This window comes from Arachis ipaensis, chromosome B1 (assembly GCF_059453495.1).
Source record: "Arachis ipaensis isolate K30076 ecotype BB chromosome B1, ASM5945349v1, whole genome shotgun sequence".
Lineage (NCBI taxonomy): Eukaryota > Viridiplantae > Streptophyta > Magnoliopsida > Fabales > Fabaceae > Arachis > Arachis ipaensis.
Window position 1 is genome coordinate 125,136,471 of NC_142436.1, and position 9,863 is coordinate 125,146,333.

Here is a 9,863-nt window from a genome sequence, read left to right on the forward strand (position 1 = left end):
GACAGATGAATAGCCGTGCCGTGACAGGGTGCGTTGACCATTTTCACTGAGAGGATAAGATGAAACCATTGACAAGGGTGATGCCTCCAGACGATTAGCCGTGCCGTGACAGGACATTTGGATCATTTTCCCGAGAGAAGACCGAAAGTAGCCATTGACAATGGTGATATATCACATAAAGCCAGCCATGGAAAGGAGTAAGACTGATTGGATGAAGGTAGCAGGACAGCAAAGGTTCAGAGGAACGAAAAGCATCTCTATTCGCTTATCTGAAATTCTCACCAATAATTTACATAAGTATCTCTATCCCTATTTTATTAATTATTTTCGAAAACTCAATTACTATTTTATATCCGCCTGACTGAGATTTACAAGGTGACCCTAGCTTGCTTCATACCAACAATCTCCGTGGGATTCGACCCTTACTCACGTAAGGTATTACTTGGACGACCCAGTGCACTTGCTGGTTAGTTGTGCGAAGTTGTGAACCATGGTATTGGCATCATGTTTTTGGCGCCATTACCAGGGAAAGAAAGAGCGATGAATTTTACATAATTAAAGTGTAATCACAATTTCTGCGCACCAAGTTTTTGGCGCCGTTGCCGGGGATTGTTCGAGTTTGGACAACTGACGGTTCATCTTGTTGCTCAGATTAGGTAATTTTCTTTTTGTTTTCTTTTCGAAAATTTTTCAAAACTCTTTCAAAATTTTCTCATTTGTTTTCGAAAAAAAAATAAAAAAATAAAAAAAAATAAAAATAAAAATAAAAATGTTTTCAAAAATATATTTTTCTTCAAAATTTTTAAGAATTAATTCTAGTGTTTTATATAACATGTTTTAGCTTGGCTGGCTATTAAGCCATGTCTAATTCCCAGGATTTTGATTGAGGACTATGAATTCATTGCTTCCTTTTTCCCAAATATTTTTGAAAAAATAAAAAAATACAAAAAATCATAAAATCATAAAAATAAAAAAAAATTGTGTTTTCTTGTTTGAGTCTTGAGTCATGTTATAAGTTTGGTGTCAATTGCATGTGCATCTTGCATTTTTCGAAAATTCTCATGCATTCATAGTGTTCTTCATGATCTTCAAGTTGTTCTTGGTAAGTCTTCTTGTTTGATCTTTGCATTTGCATGTTTTGTGTCTTTTCTTGTTTTTCATATGCATTCTTGAATTCTTAGTGTCTAAGCATTAAAGAGTTCTAAGTTTGGTGTCTTGCATGTTTTCCTTGCATAAAAAATTTTTCAAAAATATGTTCTTGGTGTTCATCTTGACATTCATAGTGTTCTTGGTGTTCATCTTGACATTCATAGCATTCTTGCATGCATCACATGTTTTGATCTAAAATTCTCATGCATTGCATCATTTTTCTTGTTTTTCTCTCTCATCATAAAAATTCAAAAAAAAATTAAAAAAATATATTTCCCTTTTTCTCTCTCATAAATTCGAAAATTAGATTTGACTTTTTCAAAAATTTTTAAAATCTAGTTGTTTCTTATGAGTCAAATCAAATTTTCAATTTGAAAATCTTATCTTTTTCAAAATCTTTTTCAAAAATCAAATCTTTTTCAAATTTCTTAGTTATTTTCGAAAATTTTAAAATATTTTTCAAAAATCTTTTTCTTATTTTTATATCAAATTTTCGAAAATAATAATAACAATTAATGTTTTGATTAAAAAATTTCAAGTTTGTTACTTACTTGTTAAGAAAGATTCAAACTTTAAGTTCTAGAATCATATCTCATGATTTCTTGTGAATCAAGTCATTAAATGTGATTTTAAAAAAAAATCAAACCTTTTTCAAAACCAATTTCAATCATATCTTTTCAAAAATATCTTCTTATCTTATCTTTTTCAAAAAAATATGATTTCAAAATATCTTTTCTAACGTCCTAACTTCTTATCTTTTCAAAATTTGTTTCAACTAACTAACTAACTTTTTGTTTGTTTCTTATCTTTTTCAAAACCACCTAACTAACTCTCTCTCTCTCTAATTTTCGAAAATATCTTCCCTCTTTTTCAAAAATTCTTTTTAATTAACTAATTATTTTAATTTTTATTTTAATTTTCGAAAAAAAAATCACTAACCATTTTTCAAAAACAATTTTCGAAAATTCCCTCTCTCTTTTTTTCTCCTTTTCTTCCACTCACCTAAAGGGAACCTCTATACTTGGGTAAAAAGAATCCCTATTATTATGATTTTTCTGTGCCCTCTTTTTTGTCATATGAGCAGGAGCAAGGACAAGAACATTCTTGTTGAAGCAGATCCAGAACCTGAAAGGACTCTGAAGAGGAAACTAAGAGAAGCTAAATTACAACTATCCAGCAAGCACCTGTCAGAAATTTTCGAACAGGAAGAGGAGATGGCAGCCGAAAATAATAATAATACAAGGAGGATGCTTGGTGACTTTACTGCACCTAATTCCAAGTTACATGGAAGAAGCATCTCCATTCCTACCATTGGAGCAAATAATTTTGAGCTGAAACCTCAGCTAGTTTCTCTGATACAGCAGAACTGCAAGTTTCATGGACTTCCATCTGAAGATCCTTTTCAGTTCTTAACTGAATTCTTGCAGATCTGTGACACTGTTAAGACTAATGGAGTAAATCCTGAAGTCTACAGGCTCATGCTTTTCCCATTTGCTGTAAGAGACAGAGCTAGAATATGGTTGGACTCTCAACCTAAAGACAGCCTGAACTCTTGGATAAGCTGGTCACGGCTTTCTTAGCCAAGTTCTTTCCTCCTCAAAAGCTGAGCAAGCTTAGAGTGGATGTTCAAACCTTCAAACAAAAAGATGGTGAATCCCTCTATGAAACTTGGGAAAGATACAAACAGTTGACCAAAAAGTGTCCTTCTGACATGCTTTCAGAATGGACCATCCTGGATATATTTTATGATGGTTTATCTGAGTTATCAAAGATGTCATTGGATACTTCTGCAGGTGGATCCATTCACCTAAAGAAAACACCTACAGAAGCTCAAGAACTCATTGACATGGTTGCTAATAACCAGTTTATGTACACTTCTGAGAGGAATCCTATGAGTAATGGGACGCCTATGAAGAAGGGAGTTCTTGAAATTGATACTCTGAATGCCATATTAGCTCAGAAAAAAATATTGACTCAACAAGTCAATATGATTTCCCAGAGTCTGAATGGAATGCAAGCTGCATCCAACAGTACTCAAGAGGCTTCTTATGCAAAAGAAGCTTATGATCCTGAAAACCCTGCAATAGTAGAGGTGAATTACTTAGGTGAACCTTATGGAAACACCTATAACCCATCATGGAGAAATCATCTAAATCTCTCATGGAAGGATCAAAGGCCTCAACAAGGCTTTAATAATGGTGGAAGAAACAGGTTTAACAATAATAAACCTTTTCCATCATCCACTCAGCAACAGACAAAGAACTCTGAACAAAATACTTCTAATTTAGCAAACTTAGTCTCTGATCTATCTAAGGCCACTATAAGTTTCATGAATGAAACAAGGTCTTCCATTAGAAATTTGGAAGCACAAGTAGGCCAGCTGAGTAAAAGGATCACTGAAATCCCTCCTAGTACTCCCCCAAGCAATACGGAAGAGAATCCAAAAGGAAAGTGCAAGGCCATTGATATAAGCACCATGGCCGAACCTGTAAGGGAAGAAGAGGACGTGAATCCCAAGGAGGAAGACCTCCTGGGACGTCCAGTGGTCAATAAGGAGCTTCCCTCTGAGGAACCAAAGGACTCTGAGACTCATCTAGAGACCACAGATATTCCATTGAACCTCCTTATGCCATTCATGAGCTCTGATGAGTATTCCTCTTCTGAAGAGAATGAGGATGTTACTGAAGAGCAAACTGCCAAGTTTCTTGGTGCAATCATGAAGCTGAATGCCAAATTATTTGGTATTGAAACTTGGGAAGATGAACCTCCCTTGTTCACCAATGAACTAAGTGATCTGGATCAACTGACATTGCCTCAGAAGAGACAGGATCCTGGAAAGTTCATAATACCTTGTACCATAGGCACCATGATCTTTAAGGCTCTGTGTGACCTTGGTTCAGGAATAAACCTCATGCCACTCTCTGTAATAGAGAAACTGGGAATCTATGGGGTGCAAGCTGCTAAAATCTCATTAGAGATGGCAGACAATTCAAGAAAATAGGCTTATGGACAAGTAGAAGACGTGCTAGTAAAGGTTGAAGGCCTTTACATCCCTGCTGATTTCATAGTCTTGGATACTGGAAAGGAAGAGGATGAATCCATCATCCTAGGAAGACATTTCCTAGCCACAGCAAGAGCTGTGATTGATGTGGACAGAGGAGAATTAATCCTTCAATTGAATGAGGACAACCTTGTGTTTACAACTCAATGATCTCTCTCTGCATCCATGGAGAGGAAGCATAAAAAGCTTCTCTCAAAGCAGAGTCAAACAAAGCCCCCACAGTCAAACTCTAAGTTTGGTGTTGGAGAGTCTCAACAATGCTCTGAACATCTGTGAGGCTCCATGAGAGCCTACTGTCAAGCTATTGACATTAAAGAAGCGCTTATTGGGAGGCAACCCAATTTCTATTTATCTAACTATATTTTTCTTAGTTATATGTCTTTATAGGTTCATGATCATGAGGAGTCACAAAATAAATATAAAAATTGAAAACGGAATCAAAAACAGCAGAAGAAAAATCACACCGTGGAGGAAGCATCTGCCTGGCGTTCAACGCCAGAACAGAGCATGGTTCTGGCGCTGAACGCCCAAAATGGGCAGTATCTGGGCGCTGAATGCCCAAAATGGGCATCATCTGGGCGCTGAACGCCAGAATTGCACCCTGGAGAGGAGCTGGCGCTGAACGCCCAGAACAAGCATGGTTCTGGCGTTCAACGCCAGAAATGGGCAACAAATGGGCGTTGAACACCCAAAATGGGCACCAACCTGGCACTGAACGCCCAGAGTTGTGTGCAAGGGCATTTTACATGCCTAATTTGGTGCAAGGTTGTAAATCCTTGAACACCTCAGGATCTGTGGACCCCACAGGATCATCTCAGGATCTGTGGACCCCAGAGAATCATCTCAGGATCTGTGGACCCCACAGGATCACCTCAGGATCTGTGGACCCCACAGGATCACCTCAGGATCTGTGGACCCCACAGGATCCCCACCTACCTCCACTCACTTCTTCTCATCCCTCACCACTCTCTTTCACACAATCCCATAAACACTATTCCCCAAAACTCTTCACCAATCACCATCTCTCTCTCCATTCATGGTCATCCCTTCTGTTTTCCATTTACCACTCACATCCATACACCCACCCAATCCCACCCATATGGCCGAATACACACATCCCTCCATCTCCTCCATATCTTCTTCTTCTTCTTCACCTATTCTTTCTTCTCTTGCTCGAGGGCGAGCAACATTCTAAGTTTGGTGTGGTAAAAGCATAGCTTTTTGTTTTTCCATTACCATTAATGGCACCTAAGGCCAGAGAAATCTCAAGAAAGAGAAAAGGGAAGGCAATTGCTTCCACCTCTGAGCCATGGGAGATGGAAAGATTCATCTCACAAGCCCATCACTAAGAAAAGGATGGAGCAAACAAGAGAGCACATTCATGGATCTCAACAGGCACATGAAGAAGCTCATCATCAAGAAATCCCTGAGATACCTCAAGGGATGCACTTTCCTCCACAGAATTTTTGGGAGCAAATCAACACATCCCTAGGAGAATTAAGTTCCAACATGGGACAACTAAGGGTGGAACATCAAGAGCACTCCATCATCCTTCATGAAATCAGAGAAGATCAAAAAAGCAGTGAGGGAGGAGCAACAAAGACAAGGAAGAGACATAGAAGAGCTCAAGGACATCATTGGTTACTCAAGAAGGAAACGCCACCATCACTAAGGTGGATTCATTCCTTGTTCTTATTTCTTCTGTTTTTCGTTTTCTATATTATGTGCTTATCTATGTTTGTGTCTTCATTACATGATCATTAGTAGTTAGTAACTATGTCTTAAAGTTATGAATGTCCTATGAATCCATCACCTCTCTTAAAATGAAAAATGTTTTAATTCAAAAGAACAAGAAGTACATGAGTTTCGAATTTATCCTTGAACTTAGCTTAATTATATTGATGTGGTGACAATGCTTCTTGTTTTCTGAATGTATGCTTGAACAGTGCATATGTCTTTTGAAGTTGTTGTTTAAGAATGTTAAATATGTTGGCTCTTGAAAGAATGATGACTAGGAGACATGTTATTTGATAATCTGAAAAATCATAAAAATGATTCTTGAAGTAAGAAAAAGCAGCAAAGAACAAAGCTTGCAGAAAAAAAAATAATAAAATAGGCGAAAAAAATAGAAAGAAAAAAAAAGCAAGCAGAAAAAGCCAAAAGCTCTTAAAACCAAGAGGCAAGAGCAAAAAGCCAATAACCCTTAAAACCAAAAGGCAAGGGCAAATAAAAAGGATCCCAAGGCTTTGAGCATCAGTGGATAGGAGGGCCTAAAGGAATAAAATCCTGGTCTAAGCGGCTAAACCAAGCTGTCCCTAACCATGTGCTTGTGGCGTGTAGGTGTCAAGTGAAAACTTGAGACTGAGCGGTTAAAGTCAAGGTCCAAAGCAAAAAAAGAGTGTGCTTAAGAACCCTGGACACCTCTAATTGGGGACTTTAGCAAAGCTGAGTTACAATCTGAAAAGGTTCACCCAATTATGTGTCTGTGGCATTTATGTATCCGGTGGTAATACTGGAAAACAAAGTGCTTAGGGCCACGGCCAAGACTCATAAAATAGCTGTGTTCAAGAATCATCATACTGAACTAGGAGAATCAATAACACTATCTGAACTCTGAGTTCCTATAGATGCCAATCATTCTGAACCTCAATGGATAAAGTGAGATGCGAAAACTATTCAAGAGGCAAAAAGCTATAAGTCCCGCTCATTTGATTGGAGCTATGTTTCATTGATAGTTTGGAATTTATAGTATATTCTCTTCTTTTTATCCTATTTGATTTTCAGTTGCTTGGGGACAAGCAACAATTTAAGTTTGGTGTTGTGATGAGCGGATAATTTATACGCTTTTTGACATTGTTTTTAGTATGTTTTTAGTAGGATCTAGTTACTTTTAGGGATGTTTTCATTAGTTTTTATGCTAAATTCACATTTCTGGACTTTACTATGAGTTTGTGTGTTTTTCTGTGATTTCAGGTATTTTCTGGCTGAAATTGAGGGACTTGAGCAAAAATCAAATTCAGAGGTTGAAGAAGGACTGCTGATGCTGTTGGATTCTGACCTCCCTGTACTCAAAGTGGATTTTCTAGAGCGACAGAACTCGAAATGGCGCGCTTCCAAATGCGTTGGAAAGTAGACATCCAGAGCTTTCCAGAAATGTATAATAGTCCATACTTTGCCCAAGTTTAGATGACGTAAACTGGCGTTCAACGCCAGCTCTCTGCCCAATTATGGAGTTCAGCGCCAGAAAGGGATCAAAAACCAGAGTTGAACGCCAGAAATGGATCAAAACCTGGCGTTCAACTCCACAAATGGCCTCTTCACGTGGAAAGTTAAAGCTCAGCCCAAGCACACACCAAGTGGGCCCCGGAAGTGGATTTATGCATCAATTACTTACTTCTGTAAACCCTAGTAGCTAGTTTATTATAAATAGGACCTCTTACTATTGTAGTAGACATCTTTTGATCTTTGGATTATATTTTGATCTATTGATCATGTTTGGGGGCTGGCCACTCGGCCATGCTTACCCTCTATTCACTTATGTATTTTCAACGGTAGAGTTTCTACACTCCATAGATTAAGGTGTGGAGCTCTGCTATTCCTCAAAGATTAATGCAAAGTACTACTATTTTCTATTCAATTCATCTTATTTCGTTTCTAAGATATTCATTCGCACTTCAACCTGAATGTGATGAACGTGACAATCATCATCATTTCCTATGAACGCGTGCCTGACAACCACTTCCGTTCTACATTAGATTGAATGAGTATCTCTTAGATCTCTTAATCAGAATCTTCGTGGTGTAAGCTAGAATGATGGCAGCATTCAAGAGAATCCGGAAGGTCTAAACCTTGTCTGTGGTATTCCGAGTAGGATTCAATGATTGAATGACTGTGACGAGCTTCAAACTCGCGATTGCTGGGCATAGTGACAGACGCAAAAGGATAGTAAATCCTATTCCAGCATGATCGAGAACCGACAGATGAATAGCCGTGCCGTGACAGGGTGCGTTGACCATTTTCACTGAGAGGATAAGATGAAACCATTGACAAGGGTGATGCCTCCAGACGATTAGCCGTGCCGTGACAGGGCATTTGGATCATTTTCCCGAGAGAAGACCGAAAGTAGCCATTGACAATGGTGATGTATCACAAAAAGCCAGCCATGAAAAGGAGTAAGACTGATTGGATGAAGGCAGCAGGAAAGCAAAGGTTCAGAGGAACAAAAAGCATCTCTATTCGCTTATCTGAAATTCTCACCAATAATTTACATAAGTATCTCTATCCCTATTTTATTAATTATTTTCGAAAACTCCATTACTATTTTATATCCGCCTGACTGAGATTTACAAGGTGACCATAGCTTGCTTCATACCAACAATCTCCGTGGGATTCGACCCTTACTCACGTAAGGTATTGGATGACCCAGTGCACTTGCTGGTTAGTTGTGTGAAGTTGTGAACTATGGTATTGGCATCATGTTTTTGGCGCCATTACCAGAGAAAGAAAGAGCGATGAATTTTACATAATTAAAGTGTAATCACAATTTCTGCGCACCAGCCTTGCACTCTCCCTTTGAATTTTCTTCTGTATTGCTTGGGAGAGTACTAGGAGGGATTTCAGTGATCCTTTTACTCAGCTAGCCCACTTGTGCTTCCAAATTTCTAATGGAAGATCTTGTTTCATTCATGAAACTCACAGTGGCCTTAGATAGATCAGAGACTAAATTTGCTAAGCTAGATGGATTCTACTCAGAATTCTCTGTCTATTGCTGAGTGGATGATGGAAAAGGCTTGCTATTGCTAAACCTGTTTCTTCCACCATTATTAAAGCCTTGTTGAGGCTTTTGATCCTTCCATGAGAAATTTGGATGACTTCTCCATGATGGATTATAGGTGTTTCCATAAGGTTCACCCATGTAATTTACCTCCGCTATTGCAGGGTTTTCAGGATCATAAGCTTCTTCTGCATAAGAAGCCTCTTGAGTACTGTTGGATACAGCTTGCATTCCATTCAGACTCTGAGAAATCATACTGACTTGCTGAGTTAATATTTTGTTCTGAGCCAATATGGCATTCAGAGTATCAACTTCAAGAACTCCCTTCTTCATAGGCGTCCCATTACTCACAGGATTCCTCTCAGAAGTGTACATGAACTGGTTATTAGCAACCATGTCAATGAGTTCTTGAGCTTCTGCAGGTGTCTTCTTTAGGTGAATGGATCCACCTGCAGATATATCCAATGACATCTTTGATAGCTCAGATAAACCATCATAGAATATATCCAGGATGGTCCATTCTGAAAGCATGTCAGAAGGACACTTTTTGGTCAACTGTTTGTATCTTTTCCAAGCTTCATAGAGGGATTCACCATCTTTTTGTTTAAAGGTTTGAACATCCACTCTAAGCTTGCTCAGCTTTTGAGGAGGAAAGAACTTGGCTAAGAAAGCCGTGACCAGCTTATCCCAAGAGTTCAGGCTGTCTTTAGGTTGAGAGTCTAACCATATTCTAGCTCTGTCTCTTATAGCAAAAGGGAAAAGCATGAGCCTGTAGACTTCAGGATCTACTCCATTAGTCATAACAGTATCACAGATCTGCAAGAATTCAATTAAGAACTGAAAAGGATCTTCAGATGGAAGTCCATGAAACTTGCAGTT

At 38.4% G+C, this 9,863-nt stretch overlaps 2 non-coding genes across 2 annotated transcripts; one reads left to right on the plus strand and one right to left on the minus strand.

The window, feature by feature from the left end:
- Positions 1-2,758: 2,758 nt before the first annotated feature.
- LOC148578252 (small nucleolar RNA R71) lies at positions 2,759-2,866 on the minus strand. The gene has a single exon (XR_015904043.1). It is a non-coding gene; the product is annotated as a small nucleolar RNA R71 (small nucleolar RNA).
- Positions 2,867-9,509: 6,643 nt separating this feature from the next.
- On the plus strand, positions 9,510-9,617 carry LOC148578253 (small nucleolar RNA R71). Its single transcript, XR_015903493.1, has one exon. It is a non-coding gene; the product is annotated as a small nucleolar RNA R71 (small nucleolar RNA).
- The last annotated feature ends 246 nt before the right edge of the window (positions 9,618-9,863 follow it).